General features: G+C 33.3%; 1 protein-coding gene across 6 annotated transcripts in view; it reads left to right on the top strand.

Annotated features, from left to right (window-relative positions):
* LOC106868423 (uncharacterized) overlaps window positions 1-22,409 on the top strand; it is a 350,125-nt gene that overhangs the window by 155,268 nt on the left and 172,448 nt on the right. For all 6 annotated transcript variants that reach the window (XR_016243322.1, XM_089358351.1, XM_089358353.1 and 3 more), the window contains one exon: window positions 3,474-3,549. The gene's annotated coding sequence lies outside the window, so the exon portion shown is untranslated. The remainder of the gene's footprint in view (window positions 1-3,473; window positions 3,550-22,409) is intronic.

The raw sequence follows: 22,409 nt of genomic DNA, 5'->3' as shown, positions 1-22,409 counted from the left end.
ATTATTATTATTATTATTATTATTATTATTATTATTATTATTATTATTATTTGCTCTTTGACTTGTTTCAGTTATTTATCTTCGGCCATGATCGAGCACTGCCTTGTGTTGTATATGTGCATATATGTATGAAATTATACAACACATGCATGTAAGCACATAGGTATATGTGTGTTCCGTTTGAGTATATGTAAATGTGTACGTATGTATGAATATATGTATGTATGTATGTACGTACGCATGTATGGATGTTTGTATAAGACAAAGGAATAAAGAAGTAAAATAATATATCTATAAGTCGAAGAAATCTTACACTGTGATATTTATTCCACTGTACTACGTCCCTTAGGTATGTTCAGTAACTCTGCGTAACAGGATCGACGAAACCATTTTCCATTCCATAGAATGTAGGAAGTTCCTGTGGGATAAAAATAATGCATCGAAAGGAAAATGATTTGTAATCAGTATGAAACAACAGTCACCCAAAATAATTATAACAATCGAGAGAAGCCAAGTGAACAGACACCAAAGATAATATAGCTGAGATACATTCAATCCGTAAACGAGGAATATGAAGCTGGAATCAAAAGAATAATTGAGATAGCTAGAAATTCATTTCAAAAAATGAAAACCATTTTCACATGAAGAAACATTAATATCTAAACCGGCGAATGGTTGTTAAAGCTTTATTTGTGTTCTATTCTGCTATATGGAGCTGTAACATCGACATTAAGTATAGTATTATGAAACAGTCAGCCTTTGAGATGTTGGAATATTGAAGACATTTGAGAATATAATGGACAGGACACAAAGACAATGAAGTACAAATGTACAATATATATAAATATATAAGTACATATACAAATATATATTGACATATATCTGTGCATATATAAGCATTTATGCACACTCATGCATATACTATATATGTATACATATGTGTGTATATATATATATATACATATATACATACATATACATGTATAATATGTGTGTATGTGTGTGTGTTTGTGATATAGACGATTATAGTAAATTTTAAGAGACCAGGGTAACAGAGCGTAGGTGATAGATATTTGTACTTCAAGCACGATATTTCCTAGCTCCACATGGGTACTGTAAAATATTTGGTTACTTTCACCTGCTCGGTCTCAAGTGCCCTATATTACAAATTAAGGGTGACCAATGAATATAACACTTTAACTGTCCATGGATTTGTCCCCTTGTTGGTTTCAAAGCGACAAGAGTCTGACAAAATTGAGAAGCAAATAGTTTTCTCTTAACCGTAATTATATTTCAGCCTAAGTGTCCTAACTTCCATTTAAGCCTTTTCGAGCACACGTACAGAAAAGCAGCAAATATTTACTTTCATTTTGCTGTATTGTACTTGAAATTTTATGTACATAGAAAGCTCCATGAAGGAATATTGGAAACAAACTACTAACTGAAGTAGAGAAGAAAGTTTATTGTGTTCAGAGGAATATTATTGTGTTTAGTTGAATAAGACTCATCATAATTGTGGATTGAATAAATTTAATATTTCAAACACAATGTTTGTAGTGTTTGTAACGAAAACACGGTTCTTTTAATTCTTTAGCAGTTACTTGACATTCAGGAAACCAATGTAAATAGGAGTCATTGAGTCGTTTCAAAAGGGACTACTCGGTCAATATGTTTTATACATGTATGTATATATGCATGTATGTATGTATGTATGTATGTATGTATATGTTTGTATGTATGTATGTATGTATGTATGTATGTATGTATATATGTATATGTTTCTATGTGTGTATGTATGTATGTATGTATGTATGTATGTACAAAATAATTAAGGCGGCAAGATGCAATTCAAAACCAAAATTACGAGGTCTGATCAATAAGTATCCGGACTGTTGCCATAGTAACGACGTTATAGCATGCAGAGTGAAGCCGCTTGTAAATATTGACAACGAACTCTTCTGTCCATGTGCACTAAGATTTAACGTTCTAGCTCACTTACGCTGTTTACAGTACTGCTTGAAAGGAAGGTGTGTAGCGTCTGATCGTCGCATTGACTATGACAGAGAACGTTTTCATGGCGTTACCTGCTAATAGGCCGACGCGAAATTACAGAAAGTTTATGGAGAGGAGTATGCAAGTCGCACACAAGTTTACGAGTGGTTCAGGCGCCTCGAAGATGGCTGGAAAAAATGTAGCTATTGAGGAAAGTTCTGGGAGACCCGCAACCAGCAGAACTGAGAAAAACATCTCAGTTGTGCGTTCAACTGTAAGGGGAAATCGACACAACACCATCCGTGAGTTATCAGAAGATATGCGAATTAGTTACGGTCAGTTCCGTACTTTATCACTGAAGATTTGGGTATGAGACGCGTGTCTGCTAAGTTTGTGCCAAAACTGTTTTCAGCTGACCAAAAAGATACTCGGTTTTCAGTTTCAAGCATCTCCTTGATTGTGTGATGAACGATGAAAACTTTTTGAAAACTTTGCGTAGGCGTCTGAGTCGGTATCACCAAGATTTTGCAGATTCTCTTACTCAGCTTTCTCTGTCATGTTCAATGCGAAGATCACACGCTACACACCTTCCTTCGAAGCATTGCTGTAAACAGGGGAAGTGAGCTAGAAAGTAGAAACCTAGTGTGCGTGCACAGCAGAGTTCAAAGGTCAGCCCGGTTCACTCTGCGTGCTTTAGTTTCGTTACTATGGCAACTGTCCGGAACTTTATTGATGAGACTATGTATGTATGTATATATATAAGTACAGCGTTCGTCCAATGTTTCCTGAAAGTAAATCAAAACCATTTAATTTCCAGGTTTATTTATGTCTAATAACTGAAAGAAACTTCGCTAACAAATAGACAAATGCTGAAAAAAATAAATAACTCACACCATTCAATTATTAAATATTCGTAATTGGAATGAATAAATAAAATTGAACATTAAGTATTTATGGAATTTTGATTTTACCGTCGGATGCCTTTGGTCCAACCCTGTATACACACACACGCACACACAAACACGTAGATTTTATTTATACACAAGGGTCTATAAATTTTTGTCTGTGGATGTTTCGTCCAGTTTCATTAGAATCTTTGACATGACAATGTGTATTAAAAGTCTACATCCAACAGAAAAGAAACATACCAGACATTGCAATCTGAATCTCTCCAGTTTCCTTTTCCCATTAAAGTGGTAGTTCGGAAAAAAAATCCTAAACTCAAAGACTGAAACCAAATCTCCGAACCGAATGTGAACTTACACATTTTTTTTTCTTCCAGATACATAATATACACTGTAAAAATAATTCCGATAGAATTCGAAGAAAATGCCAGAATATTCCTGTCTCTGATGTTTGAGCATTAGGAAACGGAGCTGATGCATTCTGGCAAAACATGAAGCAAATGAAAAATATGCTTTTGTATGCAATGTGTGCCTCTATGTGGATATATCTACTTATTTATTGATTTGTACTTTCAGATGGGATTCTTGAAACACACCTCACAGGGATACAATTCATGACGATTACGAATATGAAGGCTAAAGAACCCTGAAGGTATGACTGATTTATATATAGACAGCCCCCCCCCCGCACACACACGTACACGCACGCGCACGCACACACACACACACACACACATACACACACACACACACATATATATATATATATATATATATATATATATATATATATATATATATATATATATATATATATATATCTTCATGATTGTACCAAGGTTATTTCTGTTTACAGGCCACATAATGCTAAGTTCGCACGTATCATTTTCTCGTCTAGCCTTTTACATATTATTTCTCTAATGAGGAATTTTCTATGGAGGATTGGACATTATTATTTGTTTCACCAATTTTGAAAGATGTTGGCTATGTTGTCACATCGAATACTTTTAAAATATGCAAGCTGGTGTTTATTCCGAAGTGTAATTCAGAGATGTATTTTCACTGGATTTTGCTTTCGTATATCGACTTTTGTTTCTTATAAATTTTTCCTCTGCGTTCCTGATGTCCTTCGGTTGTATGTTTCATTGTAATCCATTCATGCTGGCGTCTTGTACATTCGAATATGTATAGATTGATTGAAGGTGATGTGCAGATTTTAATAGTTGTAGACAGAACTGTGGATAAAAACGGGACGTAACGCCTCACAGAAATATTTAGTAATTTCAATCTGCTGATTTCAAAACACGATATTCCTGCACAAGAAACTCTCCTGAAATATGCTCTAGCTATAAGAACGAACAACATAGATTCTACCAAAGTACCACCCGTTTCTCAAAGAAAAATTTACAAGAAACAAACAAAAGTGGATATATAAAACAAACATCAATTCTAGATTAAACTTCTAATTCAACGCAAACATGCATATTGTAAAAGTATTCGATGTGAAAGCATAGGCATCACCTACCAAAATTGGTGAAGTAACGGAAGCAAGCCCCATCCTCCTTAGAAACTTCATCATTGAGGAAATAGAAGGTGAAAAGCTAAAAAAAACAAAAAACAACGACACGTGTAAACGTAGCGTTATGCCGTAAGGAAACAAGAAAAATCTCTTCTCCAGTCACGGAGTCATTGATAGCTACAAAGTAAAAACTAGTACAAAGGTAAAATGCTGCATCAAAGTTACAAACGGCATAAGAGCATAGGAGTTTGTGCAAGTAGTTACAAACCTCTCTTAAATTTCATAAGTTCACATTTTATATATCTATAAACTACAACTTTGTTATCGAATATTCAATCAAATATTCCTTTTGAAGAGTCATAGGATAACCAAAAATTTTAAAAAAGCTATAAAATTTTAGTAGAAATAGAATATTATATTAAATTAAATGCACAAGATAGCTGCATATACAATGCAAACGCACATATGCTTCAAAGCAATATATGCATATATACATATGTATGTGCGTGTGTCAAGAGAAAGAAACACACACTCACACACATACATATATATATGTGTGTGTGTATTAGATAGATAGATAGATGATAGATAGATAGATAGATAGATAGATAGATAGGTAGATACATAGATAGATAGATAGATAGATAGATAGATAGATAGGTAGGTAGGTAGGTAGGTAGACAGACAGACAGACAGACAGACAGACAGACAGACAGACTTGCATCTTTCTATATACTACCGCGAAAAAAAACTTTTTTGCGTGCATTATATTTAAGCTATATCAAAGTAACTGAATGAAAAATTTATACTGGATACAAACAGAAGCAATTTCTGGTGACCGTAATTAATCACTTAGACATTGAAATAATAATTTCCAGTTATAACATTGTAACTAAATTTACAACATATGTGACTACAATGCCATTTGTATCGAGCTGTGTGCCATAAGGCAACGTGGTAATAGTCATAAAGAGATTTGCCGTAGTCACATCATGGTACTTTTCTCAATTCAATTGCAGCTGTATCCATTCACTCGATGATTCTTGAAAGTAACATCATCTCATAGCTATCACTGTTGCAATGTATTTAATGGGAGATTGTTATAAAGTAAATATGTCAACCACCGGCACATGTCCACAGCTTCATTTAAACTCCTATTGAGAATAATTCAGCTTCTGGTTAAGAAAAGTCAGATAGCAAATATATTTGCACATCAATGCATTCTCCTTCGTTAGTCATCATTGTAAAATATATGCTAATTCCACAGATTGTACTAACACTAAATGCGAAATTTCCTTTTCTGCTAGCTTTCTATGTGTTCCAGAAACAAATGCTTATCAGTATAAAATTTCATTGGGACATTAAACTTTCGAAAACAATTAGAGTATATGACGTACCGATATTGCATGGTACGAAATCGCTTGTCTTTTTCTATTTGCTAGTTTTCCCTTTAGGTGTCAAGCTATTGCGAAGTAGGAGAAAGCATTGTATATTGAGAAAGATGATGAAGAGTGAGAAAGAGCGAACTATAAAAAGATGTGGATTAGAATACTGACAGAACTGGATTGATATCTATGTGTGTGAATATTTGCATGTATAGGCAATACTCCGCAGCGTGAACGTGGGAGGCGTGCAGTCAGGCGAGTTGATAAGAAGATATTTGGTCGGAATGAAGAAAGTAAGAGACAAAGATTGCACGAAGAAAAGACTAGACTGAATGGACGAAGATAGAGGTCTACAATAGAGATAAAATTTAAAAGAAGTAACATTATACCCTTATACAATAACATAACTAGCAGGAATGATCGACTCTTAGAAAGAATGGCACAGATAGAACGAGAGAGATAAATTTGTACAATATACCGAAATATAATGGAATAGGTCTTTGCCAAATGGAGAGACCTTTCGGAGGCTAATTCTCATTTAATGAAAAACTGAGGAATCTGTTTATATATAGTGAGAAGAAAAGATGTATTATGCGAATGAATCAGTGACAATTCATAGAGATGGTAAGGCGTTAACCGTGTAAAATCAGGTGATAAATAGTTCTCAGTAACAGAGAAATTAATACTATTTGAATTGAAAAAGCGGTTCGGAAGAATATCACAAGAAATGAAAACCTAATGTGAATTGGATAGACAAGTTCCTGCTTAAGAAATCGGAGAAGGAAAGTAAGTAATACATGCGGTAAAATTATAAACAGTAACTGGAGGAAGACAAAATATAATATAAATAATTGAAACAATTCTTCCTTTGAATCGTATCTGGAGTCATTTATAAAGCTATAAACAATAACAGGCAAATATTAGTTTCAAGATCATTTTTGATAAATTCGTCTGAGGTCAGAAACGGAAACGGATACAATGTTATATTCCGGGAATATTTGCATATACATACAGTTAGTGTGTTTGTGCTTGCTATGTTTGCATGTCTGTTTGTATGCATGCTATGTGTATCTAATTCATGCTGTTCATTTCTGTACGTGTGAAATGCAATATTTATATATAATTCAGCATATCTTCTTTATTTTCTAATTTTTTGCCTTCAGTATGTCATTGAAAATAATATTCCAAATTATTTTCCATCATTATCCCTTGAACACGCTGTCATGTTCTTAATATGACACTTTATTAAGAAAGTTCTAATTAAATATTTGTCACTTTCATCTTCCTTTAATGGTCGTTACAACACACATGTACTCACTCAACTTCAAGCCATCTGCATTCCACCTACTCTTGTATTTTCATTAGAATTGATTGGAAAAGTATTTGGTTCAAAATCAACTCCCCAAAAATGTACTGGTATTGAGGTACACAACACATGACAAAGAAATGTTTGTACGGACGACTTTGAAAAAGTAATCCTGAAAGTGTAAATGATACAATCATTTTGAGATTGATAGTTGAATTTAAACAATACGAGTTTAAAATTATATAACATAGAATTTAACTGCCAGGCAATGACTCCAGCTTTTAAAAACAAATTTGAAGGGATTGACAATTTGGGGGAGATGGAAATATATAATTGCTTTCGAATATTGTTTTCATAAAGGAAGTGAAAAATTACTGTGAAAATAGAAACGATATCATGGAAAAGGCTGAGAGGGGGATTTATATTATAATATATATCTAAATGGCATTAATAGTACTATAATGAAGGTGTTTACAATGTTTAAATATATTCAGGCAGCATTGTACTTGACTTTAATCGAAACTAAGGTTTCATTTTGACTCGATAAAATTCATACTATATTGATTCTGGGCGTATCTGTCGTTTATGTATCTCGAAATGCAATAGGAGAAAACAAATTTAAAATCTTCATTGCTTTTTTGACTCTGCGTAAGCTAGCAATTACTTTGACAGCAATTGCTCTGCTAGAAACAAAACAAAATTCAGCAGTTAATAAACATGCATTGTATAACTTTGTATACGAGATAAAATAAGGTGTAATAATTGCAACAGGCAAAATTTCAATGCATTTAACACGTGAATACAAGATTGATGCAAACAGTTTCATATTTTCATACGACCGTGTGCTTACATTTGGTAGTGGGATTTCACTTGACCGGAATAGTATATTGAATTTCAGTACATTGTATTACATGTTGCATAATAATGCCGTGCATTTAGATTCAAAATCATTTATTTATGGTGCAATAACACTGTAAATACACTCTACATGAGATTACATTGATAATGAATTGGTTGAAAAATGATTGGAAAGCATGACAGCTTGTTGGATTAAAAGTAACAAAAATGAGATAAGGTGGATTTAGTGTGAAATGGAGTATGCATACTAATTCGCTTCCATAGTTTATATTACATTGATAAATACTCTTATGATACTTAGTATATAAAAAGTAAATTTATTTGGAATAAAACAAAAGCACTTGTTTATTTTATTCAATACAAATGACGTTGAATATATCATTTCAATTTATGATATATTGCAAGCAGTTTTGCTTTGATAATTACATTATAGGACAATATCAGTAGTATCGGGGAAGTAACTTGAGGTAAAGAATATCAATGAAAGTGTGGAAGAGTAACGGATTCCTTTTCAGATCATTAAAAATGTATTAGCGTAGAGCACAGAAGTGTTTTTTTTTATTATTTTTTATGACCAGCTTTACTGGATAAATATATAAATAAAAAAGAATCATCTTTGCTTAGGAATGAATAAAACCCAAAGACAGGTACTTTCTGATATGGTTGACTTTATTTTCAGCACAAATTTACTATTTTATGATTCGTTGTAGGTTGATGCCATCGGCGAGTCCTATAGCCCACAGATTTTTGTCCTTATGCCTATAAGTAGTAAACTTATTTAATGAGGTAGTATATTTCTGTATTTCATGTTTTTTTTTTTAAATTTCTATTTAAATTTCCACTTTAGTGCATATTTAGTAAAAATGTATTGAAATTTTATCCGTACGATTTAACCAACGGTATTCAGATATATGTTTCTCTATGTATATTTAAAGCAATACACACACGCATGCACAGATATGCGTAGTATATCCTTGTGTGCACGTCTGTATGCCTCTAAGTGTATGGAAACGTATGTGTTCCTTTGTGAACGGTCTATTTAGAACTACATAATATCAGTGATTTTCAGCTATCAGCGATAGGATTCACACCAGAAATATATTCAGAAGAAGGGTTTTTATTCTTTTATGTATTTATTTTTATTCAATATACCGAAACATATATAATTAATTGTTTGAACTTTCGAAGATATTTCTATGACCTCTTCTCAATAACGACATATTAAGCAATTCAGACTTTAAAAATTAGCGTTCGAAATATATAATTACGGTGGGGAATTAAATAACACAAAGTACAGAATTGTTTATTTAAGACAAAGTTTATTTTAATCTAGGAAATATATTCGTTTAAATATATTGTATTAACTCTTACCCTGCTTGGAAACAAAACGCTGATTAATCCATAATAGATTGTTCAGAAATAGTACTAAAATTGTCTAACGGTTACTGTCTAATAATATTATATTAAATAGCTATTCGCCACTAACATCTTGTTATTTAAAAATAATAGCAGACTTTATATATTTGTGTATATATGTATGTCATGTGCGCGTTTGTGTGTGTATGCGCGCGCGTGTGTGCGGGTGTGTGTATATGTGTTTGTGTGTGTATATGTGTGTGTGTGTGTCATTGTGAGTGCATGTTTGCATGTGTGTGTGACGTTGGGCGTTTACGCGTGTAGTTTTAGATTTTAAAATACAAGATGTGAACATTATCCAAATTAATAAATATTCTTTTCTACTCTCGGCACAAGCACCGGAATTGTAGTTTGTTTCTAATAGAACATCCATGTTCAAATGGGCAAATGCAGGGTGCGGTGAATAAATTGTCGTCCAAACTACGCGAAAATGAAAAGAAAACTAGCATCTCATTTTAACAGATACATTTACTAAAATTACATAAAAATATCTTGAAATACTAAACAGTAAATTTATTCAATAAAATCTCTATTGGCTTCAACCAGTGTCTCCAGTTGACTTCGGAATCTCCTGCAACCCTTCTGGATGGTCTCGTTTTTAAGTTGGTGAATGCTGCTATAAATCTTACTTTCAGTTCATCATTGGTGTTACAAGGACTTTTGTTGGTCTCTCGTTCAACCACACCCCACACATAATAATCAAAGGGATTGCAGTCTGGAGAGTTAGGTGGCCAGATGTTAGGGTTGATGTAGTCGCAGAAATTGTCTGACATCCATTACTGGGTTCTCCTTCTTGTGTGGCATGGTGCAGAATTCTGTTGCCAGACATAGGGTCTTCCAGCCCTCCACTTGACCCAGGGAAGCACTACAGCCACCAGGCACTTGATGTAGGCCTCCGTGTTAAATCTGAGACCGTGTGGGAAAATGAATGGCGGTATAATGTCATCATCACTAGTGATCACTCCAAACACCATGATGTTGACTGGATGTTTGATTTTTATCACTCTCGGTGCATGTCCTCAGATTGACACCCAAACACTCTGAAATGTTCGTATTGGAGCTTCCGACGCCAATACCAAGAAGCACAGCATATCGTTTCCAAATTTCTGGCGGCGTGAATTTCGTGACTGTTCTGTTTTTCTCACAGACAACTGACCCTATATTGTGTAGTTGACAAAATCAAAGAGAAACAATGAGCATGCGCGAAATCAAAAATATAAAATGGCAACAATTTACCTATCACACCCGGTATACATATGTGTGTGTGTGTGTGTGTGTGTGTGTGTGTGCGCGCGTGTCTGTGTGTGTTTGTGTGTGCGTGTGTGTGTGTGCGTGTGTGTGTGTGTGCGTGTGTGTGTTTGTGTGTGTGTGCGTGTGTGTGTGTGTGCGCGCGCGTGTCTGTGTGTGTGTGTGTCTGTGTGTGTGCGTGCGTGTGCGCGTGCGTGTGTGTGTGTGTGCGTGTGTATGTTTTGAAATAGTGAATCTCGTGGCTCACATAAGCTATTAATAATAACATGTGAAAATTGAGTTGAAAAATCTTAAGCACTTTTGGATAGAAGTCGAAGGCTGACTGTGAACTCGAACACGTTTCTCCCGAAGATATCACAGGTGTTCTACCATTGTACCAAAACAATTCTTCGAAATACCCTATCTATTTTAGGAACTTTATTTAAAATAATTATCATGTCATTATTATTACCAGATAGGTATTATTTCACATTCTCTCCAACATTTATAAACTTCTTGCAGCAACTGCGATTTGTTGGACACAGATCTCCTCTTTATGTGTATTGTTTTCTCCATATGCATATTATTCTAACAACGTTCGAAGTTTCTTCGGATAGAGACGTATCCAAAAGTTTGATAAGTTATAAGCATTCATACCACATCCGCGGTTTAAAGATAAATGGGTTGCATTCTTCATAAATGAATCACGAGTCCTGCTTCCTACCTTCCTTTCCGTTTCTTAGCCTCAGAGTTGCATCAGGTGCATGGGCACTATCCTTCCCCGTCGGTATAAAATTACAGAAATAGATGGGGTTTTTTTCAATCGAACGTTTTCTGAGTTCATTTAAAATTAACAAATTCGACTGTATTTTATCTTCGTATCCGAGACAAGGGCTTCTGAAATTCCTTATGTCACCATATCACAATTGTATGAACAGTTCATCTCCTTCTATGTATGAGAAAACGATTCAATGTAAGAGAAGTTAAATTTGTTGGAAGTATCAAAGCTATGGATTTTGTCCTTCCACCCCTCTCCAGTGATGTTTTGTAAATAATTTTTGTGGTAATTATCTAACTGTTGAATATCTGACGGGTGGACAGTTCAACTTTATGATATATAAGGCAAGGTGCAAATTACCACTGCTCCAAGAGCATGAATTTCTGATTGCTGTCCAGAGACGGCGCTGGAATTTAATAAAGTAGGGAGTTGCTTTTCATAATCTATTATCGATTTCATCACCCGGTAAGCAACGATAGGATGATTACTCTTCAGTTCCATCTTTTGCCTATGTAGTAGATTCATGAATTGGTTCTGTTTTATTCAGTATTTTGAACTAAATATAGTAACAGTATGCAAGGATCATTTCATAAATAGTTGAGCATTATCAAAAGAAATTGGCACAAACGCTGCATCATTAGTTAAAAGCAAGTCCAGCATACATAGGACAAACCAAAAACAGTCTACACCAAAGGATGACCCTACATAGATCCCAGATTTAAATTCGGAAATGAAGAAAAATATCATTTAGCGAACACATCGACATTTGCGCCACTAACGAACAACTCAACTTCAGAATTTTTCCGCTCTATAAATTCAGGGACGAGGCAACATATAATTAGCGCATTAGTAAATAGTCATATTTTATCGTAAAATATAGACCACTTTTAAATGCTTCCGCCACAAATGATACTGCTTCAAGGTCCTTAGAATAATACCCACGCAGATATTAAAAGTGATATCTTCAGGACAGTCAGTACCCATGAATTCATTCAGAACAATTTCACAATTTCAGTCATTACTACAACAGGTCACTTTTAGATCACTTGACCATTTAAGAAGACTCTAGCAACAGCCTACTACTGTTATACTATTCCGGTCTTTTTATTATTCTTTGTTCTCATTTCCTACGCACATTTCATTTAATTTTTCCACCATTTAATTGTTTTTCATGCTTTGCTTTAATTTTAAAAAAGTCGCAAAAAAGGAAATTTTGGCATTTTCTACTTTGTCTTATTTTCTTCATTCATATATATATATATATATATATATATATATATATATATATATATATATTATTTATTCAATTAGTTATTTATTTACTTAATGGCCTTCATCTACATAGCTACTTTACCAGGTAGAAATAACAACGATATTGTCCTTAAATCAAATTCTCCATAAATATGGCATACAACATTAATTTGTATTACGAGGATGTATGTAAAGCAGCACAAATGAAAATTCTATTTGCAAAGCTGATGAAATCGTTGCGGATGGAACTTTCGATTATAGGCCTGTTAAGTAAGGCTTTATGGATGTAAACGCTAACAAATGCGCATACTTTATCGGTCTTTCTCCATTCTGCTCAGTCCCGTTCCTTCATGTTCAATTAACGATAAAGCAATGCGCACAGATCATTCATCAATCTATTAAAGAATCGTTAAATCATTGGCTCTTCTGCTCTTGAAATGATGGTAAAATGAACGTATGATTAATATGAAGATTTTACGACTGTTAATAAAATGAATACGCATTCTTCATTTAAAGTAATGACATGGTTGTGATTCGCCAAGCTTTGATTCTCCTCTCTAAGAATTCTATTTAGTGACATTTGAAACTGCATCTAGCCTAAAACCAGTATTTTCTATAATTTATAATTGCCTGGATTTTATAACTAATTACTGTATACGATACAAAGGTGGTAGAATTGTGGGACATGGATTATATGATTTGCATTATTTAGTTCCACTACTCTCTGATGTAAATTGAAATAACTAGGTTAACATATCCATATTTGAGATTAATATGCATTTCAATAACAATTATATTGTAGTGAAATGGATTCAGTTCATTATATCGTTCTCTGTATATGGGAAGGTATGTACGGCTGGTTAAATAAAATCATATTCAATTGAGTTTACTAGAAAGACAACTGTTTAATTTGTCGAAAAATTTACGTTGGTGACACAATAATTTATAAACTATGTAAATGAAACATTTTGTAGAAAAAAAGGTAACGCTGAACCATTCGTATTTCTTCTCACATAATATTTTAGACCTCTGTAAAAAATACGTATTAGCAATATACGGAAGATTGTCGGTTATTTATATATAAGAAAGCATCCCGTTACTTAATTTTGATTAGCATCACTATATCAAATTTCTAGGTATGGTACGTATCTTTCCAGCATAATGTTTTCTACATTTTAGACACATACGAACTTAAGTACTTGAAACTAAACGAATAAATGTATACATGTATGTATGTATGTATGCATTATGTATGTATGTAATAAAAGGATAGTCCAAAGTTAAACCAAAGTTGTTCCGAACTGAAAATGGACCGATGAGACTTATGGCGGTTCAAAGGGATCATATCTCACAAAGTGATCCGATCAATCCAGTGTAAGTTATAACTTTTGTTTGTCACCTATGCTTCAAACCATGGAGATTTGCTGAGCAATTGAATAGACATCTGAGAGATCATAAACGGAATGTCAAAAATGCTATTGATAAGGAAGCTCTCAGAGAGGCAGTCATATGTGAGGATGGAGCAATCACTATATACATTTGTATACATATATATATATATATATATATATATATATATATATATATATATATATATATATATAAATATATATATATTATACATACACGCACAAACCTATATGTGGCTATCTAGATTTCCTCGTGCTGTCTTAGTCGCCATCAGGATAATTTTAGTTCAAAACATCACTGGGTACACTAAATTGTGCGTCATACGCTTTTCATATAACAAAATGAGACGTGTAAGAAATTTTAATAATATTATAAACGAACAGATTCTACCCGTTTTGTTTCTGTTAAGTTCAACATTAATTCTAATCGGCAGCATGGAAATAGTTATGCTCTCGTTTAAAATGCTAGACACGGCAGTTATAACTCATTTATTTCGCATCCCACCGTATCAAAGATAAAGAGAATCTTTCCGTACGTTATATCCTCCAAATAAATATATATTATTAATGGATGGTATTTGTTTGAGCAAAAGTCGGTAAGGATTGACTTTCGACTACTTAAATAAAGGTGTACCAGGCAGTTGAGAAAGGAACATAGCACGATGCACTTATATATGTATGTATAGCATGTGTGTGTGAGTCACTGTGTGTATGTGAGACTGTGTATGTGAGACTGTATTTGTAAATGTGTATATATATATGTGTGTGTGTGTGTGTGTGTGTGTGTGTCTGTATGTGTGTGTGAGTGTGTGTGTATGTATGCATTAAGTTTGGGTTTTGTCTACGTGATTTGATTGTTGTTAAAGCCTGAAGGCCACATGGATGTAGAAGATTATTAATCCATCAGCTTATGCAGCCATATCTTAACAGCTCAAATATCTCAATTAGTGATATTGCGAATAAACGTAGTTTTGACGATAAAACCACCTTTTTCGAGATATATGTTCAACATATTTCTTCGAGATAAGGGGAATCGAATTCGAAGGATCACTATCAGTAGTAAGTGTCTTTAGCCGATACACCAAACATTTATAAATCGTAGTTATGCATATATAATTAATTATGAACCGCATATGTTAAAATATATCTAATTTGTCCTATTATTTTTCTATTTTCTAGTTGCCAATAATTTTCTTTATTATGTGCCACCTTTCGTTAAGTCATTTCCCTTTACCAAATATTAGAGGCAATGGGCATTTGCAGATATTTAATAAATTTTGTCATCATAATATAAAAATAAGTAATAAACAAGTTATATGTACAAGATGTAACATCAACTACAAGATATAACGTTAATGATAATAACTTAAATTTCCGTTACGGTGAGCACTCTAATGGAGTTCAATGTATATCCAATCTGGAACGAATAGCGAGCATCTCTTAGAAAATTTCATTTTATTCGGCGGTGTTTCATTTTATTTCTAACAAATATTATTGAGTAAAATCATAAAAGCTCTGCTATTAAATAACTCATTAGAGATCAATTAATTATTCGCTGTACTTTCTAAAATAGTTAATGTAGCAAGGGAGCCAATAATAGAAAGGAAGCGCTAGAAAGCATTAATAGCAAAAATGGAAATCACTAATAGCTTTAATAGAAGATAGTTTATTTATTGTTGCACATATAAGCATCTATGTAAAGAGGTATAAAGAGAAGAGACATATCACATAAAATGATAAATGGAAAGGTAAATAAACGCCATTCCATTAGGAGAAAATAAATTGAAAAGTAATTGATTGAATGTTTCTTTCAAACTTCCGGTTCATAGTGGCTAAAAAGACAATACACCGCAATACTAACCTAGAAATATTAATTTCATCTCTCCGCTTTTTGTGATCAGGTCAATAAAATTTCACCTGCTTCTTTCTCCCATTGAGGTTAATAAAATTAGTCGTATCCATTCCAAACAAATTAATAGCATGTGTCTATTTAAGAATTATTGTAAATGGTAGTCCCTTATGTTCAACGTTGAACGCACTCCCAAACGAGAATAATTGTCAGTATTAATGATTCAATGAATGCTATGCCGCTGACATTTACTAAGTTTATATTAGAAGTCATCAATTCATTTTCAACGCCAACAAAGTTTAGATGTAACAAACTTTTTTTGAATCCTGTGTAAAGTTTGATTCGTTTGTTCATCGAATGAAGAATCAGGAAATAAACAACAGTAGAGAGAGGCAAATTGGAATCTGAAAGAAAATAATTGATTTATTTAGTTGGTTTGCTCTCAAGTCATCAGACACCGCACAACGTAAAATTCATCTATTTTTCTGGCTACTGTATAATCATCACTGCAATTATTGAAAGCCCAAAACCGAAGAGCTCAAAAATTATTACTCAGCCTTTGTACAGTCACATGGTCATTTATATATCTTGGATACCTTGAATCCTTCAAATAATTAAAGTTGATTACAATTCACGCAGGTTGAAGCAGGTGTGAACTGTTTAGCTAAATCATACATTGAGCAATAACATACTTAATGAAGAGAAATTTTTATTAATTCAAATTAGAATGTTAATGTTGACAACAAAAATTGTCCAGTTAAGTTCGTAATTATATAGAGAAAATGTATTTTGATAATGAGTGTTCCCGTCAATGAGGGTACGATTCTAATTAATGAAAACGATTCGTCTTATTTTATCAATGATACTTACAATGCCTGTACGATCATTTTCTTACTTCGCAAGGGTATCCAGGTACTTTTTTATTACATTTGTTTAACTAAGCTTCTATTACGTAAGAATCTGGTGTATGTTTTCCATTCACTCATGTGCCGAGGAACATGATACAAATTTCCAGAATTTTCTCTTGCCAAAGATGCCGGTCAGCTTATTGAAGACGATGGTACAAATTCCTGTAAAATATAGATCCGCAGTAATTTAGTTATTATAAGCAGTCCTCATCAAAATTTTGATGGCTTATCACGACTGTAAGGCTTTTAATATTTGCTTTATTCAAGGTGACATCATCAGATTTGTGTTCATCTCAACACGAATCAATATTCATTAAACTGAATACAATTTCCTCCAGAACATTACGAATGTAACCACTAAAATTAGTTGTATTTAACTTTCATTAACAATCCATAATTCTTTTTAACCTTTTAGCTTCTTGCGCCATTTTATGTTCAAATAAATTTTAGACTGAATTGGATTACAAACAATCGCATGAAACTGCAAATATTTGATATTCACAATTTTCTTTTTCAACTGTGTTTTAAAACTTTTCTTCAAAAAGCATCCCATATTCTTTCATATCCTTTTAACACAAAGAAAACAAAAGAAGAGAAACAACCATTATAAAATTTTACAATTACATAGCATTTGTACGTTTTTGAACTTCTCAATAAGAGAATATTGACAATAATAACAATCATATTGTAAATTACAATACTATATATAGTAATAAAGAACATACATACGTAAATGTTTTCAGCTATGGAAACAAATGCAAAATAGTAATTAAAGTGCAAAACTCGGAAAATAATATTGCTCTAGCTTTTATAGATGAGATTAATATTTTATTTTCCGCTAGTGAATCGACAATATATATATATGTACACACACACACATATATATATATATATATATAATATGCATTTAGATACACACACACACACACACACACACACACACACATACACACACACACACACACACACTCACACATACACATATATATGGGGCTAAGTCCTTTCTCGATGCGAAACCATTAGTCACTCTTTGACCAGACATGTACTTAAATGCGTATATATGTTTGTGTGTGTGTGAGTGTGTGTGTGTGTGTTGTGTGTGTGTGTGTGTGTGTGTGTGTGTGTGTGTGTGTGTGTGTGAGAGAGAGAGAGAGAGAAATGTACAACCTGGTATACATTTTTGAATTAAAACATTACTAGTGTGACGACTACAGAACTGATATATGCATAGAAAGCATGTAGCTGCTATAGAGGGCTTCCATTTTCTATTAAATAGGAATTGCTACCTATATGCACTCCTATCCGATGCAGATTAGGGTGATCTATATTTTCTATACTCGGAAGCACCTAGCGCAGTTCGGAATGCCAGTCAGTTCAGGAAGGAATTAGGACAAAGCTTTAATCCTCACATAAAATTTTATATTTCCCTTTAATCCTTACTTCATCTATTCCATCATTTCGGCTTAAATTTTCTGTCGCAAATATCCAAGCAAAATTTCATGAGGTAATCACATTTAGAGATTCAAATGAAATTTATTGCAATGTTTTCGTTCAGTCAATCTTCGAATAACATGTGTTCAGTCGACATTGTAACAAAATAGTGAAAGCACAAATAATTGTAAATCTTCTTAATTCTTTATAAGCAATTGAAGATTTTAAATGCATGCACATGACAAAAGCATACAAAATCACAAAAAAATGTGTGCTTATACGCAATGTAAACTTGGCATTATGAAGCATTTGGTGCATAGAATGAAAAAGCTTGATGTGTAGCAAAAACATTCATGAATATTCATATTTTTCCGTATCAAACACATTTTGTATTTACAGAGAAATTTGCATTTTGATTGAACCCCTTAATTCTCGATTCGCTTTTATATATACATCAGAAAAATCGTCTTATATTCCTGAGAACAATTTTTATTTGGTCAATAGCGCTGAATATGTTAATATGTCTGTGTTCGTGCGCACGTACACATGTGAAGGTTGAATCACCAAGTAAGAAAAATCTGAAATGTTTCGATTCATTGAAATGTTGCTCTGAGATGGAGAAAGGAAGCATAATCCACGTGGTTAGAATCCGCTCCCTCTTTAAAAAACCCCCGAGAAATCCCAGTTTCCGCACTAAATAATTTTCCATACAAAATGTGATAGTATATTTTTGGCAAAAACTGTGGGCTAAAGTACATTACTAAACTAGGCCAAATAAATGAATTTATGTAAACATAGTAACGGGAATGATATATGCGAAATAATGAACGTCTCTGTATAAAGAAGGAAAAATGCGTTACTTAGAATTATTTAAAGTACGAATATATATCAAAAATATAGTTCACTCAGTTATTGATAAATAATTGTGAACAATGATAGTAACATCAGGGATATGCTTTAGTAATAGTGCAACTGTTCAGTGAACCCAAGTCTTCATCAAGCCTACATGAGCAACCGGTAAATGTCTACGTATAGAATAAATGTGACGAAAAGCTATGTCTACATGTCTGTGCGTATGTGTTTGTGTGTGTGTGTATGTGTGTGTGTGTGTGTGTGTGTGTGTGTGTGTGTGTGTGTGTGTGTGTGTGTGTGTGAGTGTGTGTTTGTGAAATTAAGCTGATAGTTTACTTTGCTTGCTCTAGATACTTTTGGATATTTTTCTGCTAGATGTTCAACATCAAACCTGTCTGGTGATCCACCTAGGAACGAGAACCGAGTAGCGATTCGCAAATTTCAAAAGAAACAAGATAAGTCTTTATAGCAGTGACTCGTTACAGAAAAAAAACAAAAGTGGGAGGCAAAGATGCATAGCGTCAAAAAACAGAGAAATACAGTTCTATATTTAAGAGATTAGGAATTATGGACATTATTTACATTAATTACAAATTATGGATATTTGACGTAGGGGTTAAGAGCACCGGCTATTAACCCCAAGATTCCGAGTTCGATTCCAGGCAGTGACCTGAATAATAATAATAATGATAATAATAATAATAACAACAACAGCAACTTCGAAAAATACCTTAGGAATGAGAACCCAAGATCGAAATTTTCCCAAGACACTTGATGAAGGCTGGAGGGTATATCAGCCGAAACGTTGTGTTAACAACAAACAAGATGAGGAAAAATATCAATTGTAAATAATGTAAATAGAGAAATGGATTAAATACGGTGTGAGGGAGTGGCTGAAATTGATCGAGGGATAGTGTGGGGGATGCACCGATTAAAGTGTGAAATGGTATCGTGGTTTTTCGTAGTAATTGTGATCTTCACTACACGACTGATAGAACAAAATGTCCAGAAGTGAACGTATTGCAAAATGTTGATCCCGGTTCGAGTTCTCTTTACGAGTGTGCTGCTTATTGAAGGCTGGGGTAACCAAATTTGCGAGTATGTCTCGTCCTACATTGAAGTTATCTATCTCACCTGATGTATCGCCTAGTTCATTGTACTCTGTGACTTCTACGTTCATTATTCTTTTCATTTCTCACAAACCTCTCATACTGATGTTACTGGGGCAGATACCGATTTTTGCTCATTCTCAGTTTTCAACATCAATTAATTTCACCCACTTCAAGCACGTATCATCGATAGACACACAGACACTCCAAAACTGCTTGATCACATGCATTCCTCGACATGTAATTTGACCATGATATCACGAGGGCGGAAATTGATAATTTACTTCGGTAATTGGAAAGCTTTCAATGAGTGTAAATTATGTCGTCCGTACACTTTATATGTTTTTCAGTCGATTTTTTGAAAATATCAGTTTAATCAATATATCAGTGGCGTGTCTGTTTTTCCACAGTTTTTCATGCGTATTACCTATAGTCACGTCGTTCGTAATAAGTATAACTTCAGAATTACTTTAAGAGAACCTTATCACTATTAGAGTTTACTATAGCATTATATCACTAGGCCAGTCAGAACCAAGCAAGTCTGTGAGTAATAATGTGTTACCAGATTTTCTGTACAAGACGTTCTATTTTTCAGGTGTCAGAACTATATCGAAATTCATTTTATTAAAGGGCTTCAAGATCGTTAGAATTTATCTTGAAAGGAAACCCAGCGAGACACATTAGTGGTAAATGTTAAATACTAATACTGCATTTATTGCAAACTGACTTAATCTATAGTTAACAACTTGTTGCTGACATGCTTCCTAATCTAGTAGATGACTCACACATCCTGTCTTCAAGGCTGTTGTTGTCAATTCTAGTAACATTCTGTTTTCTGTTTGGCTATCAGATAGACACTCGTCCTTTCAGTTTTTGAAGTGCATGGCTGAAAGAAATTCAAGCAATTATGGTATAATTTACAAAAAAAATATGCTATCAAAAAATATGTTGTCGGTGCTTTAGCATGGCGACAAAACTTCGGATAAATGTAGAAATGACATTAACCACATGTATTGATCACATTTGTGCGTTAAAAATTGTATAAATAAAATGTGAGAAATGAACACATATTTCAGGTGTAAAAAATGATCGTAAAAAAAAAACTAACACTCCATTTTGAACGCCGTAGTAATGGAAATATGTCGGAAAGTGTGGAAGTAAATAACCCAATTTATTGAGATGGATATATTTAAACGCCAGTATTTAACAAAGGTACGTATATGCCGAAAATTATAAAATAATCATATGGAATAGTATTGATAAAATTTTACATGTAGAGAGAAAATAAAATTGTTCAAAAGTTACATCACACATTAATTCAGAACGTGTTTTAATTTACAGAAAAAACATGAAATAGGAAAGTATAGAAAGGAAAATTACCAGAGAACATAAATGCAACAGTGAAAATGGTTTATATGTAACAAGCTAATTTTACAAATATTTACCTGAACGGAAATGACAAGAAGATAATTATAAAATATAGAAAATAATAATAATAAATGCGAACATGAATGACATTGCTCAGAATATTAAGATACTGCACAAGCATATGCACGCACACTTAAGCAGACACAGAGATACACTGACATTCTAACATACACACTCACGCACACGCAAAAGCGAATTAGCAATGCAGAATTGCTGTAGCGATCTATTTCACTAAATCAAAAGAAAAGTGGTGTTTACATATATGCACAGCGAAAAGCAGCAATATTTCTCTCAAATCAAAATATAGAGCCTAAAAATTCAAAGTATATTCTGTTGGATTTGTTGCACCAGTTGCACGTTAACTGCAACAGTATCAGTAAAGATGCGTTGTGGATGGAACGATGCATTAAATCTTAGGTTAGTTACACCAACATCCGCTAGGAGTTAGCAATGAACACACACACAAACACGCACAAAGTGACGCATGTATGCAGACACAAATGATCACAAACAAACACATGCACATAAAATATTGCATGTGCATATATATGCATGTGTGAGAGTGCGTGTGTGTGTGAGTTTGTGTGTGTGCGCGTGCGTGTGCGCGCGTGTGTGTGACTGAAACTCGAGACATGAAGGAAACAATCAACTTCATATATATATATATATATATATATATATATATATATATATATATATATATATATATATATATATTTATATATATATATATATATATATATATATATATATATATATATACATATATATATATATATATATATA

Source organism: Octopus bimaculoides, chromosome 10, assembly GCF_046866305.1.
Source record: "Octopus bimaculoides isolate indiv1 chromosome 10, ASM4686630v1, whole genome shotgun sequence".
Lineage (NCBI taxonomy): Eukaryota > Metazoa > Mollusca > Cephalopoda > Octopoda > Octopodidae > Octopus > Octopus bimaculoides.
The sequence above is the reverse complement of the archived record's forward strand: the minus strand, read 5'-3'. Positions and strand labels throughout refer to the sequence as shown.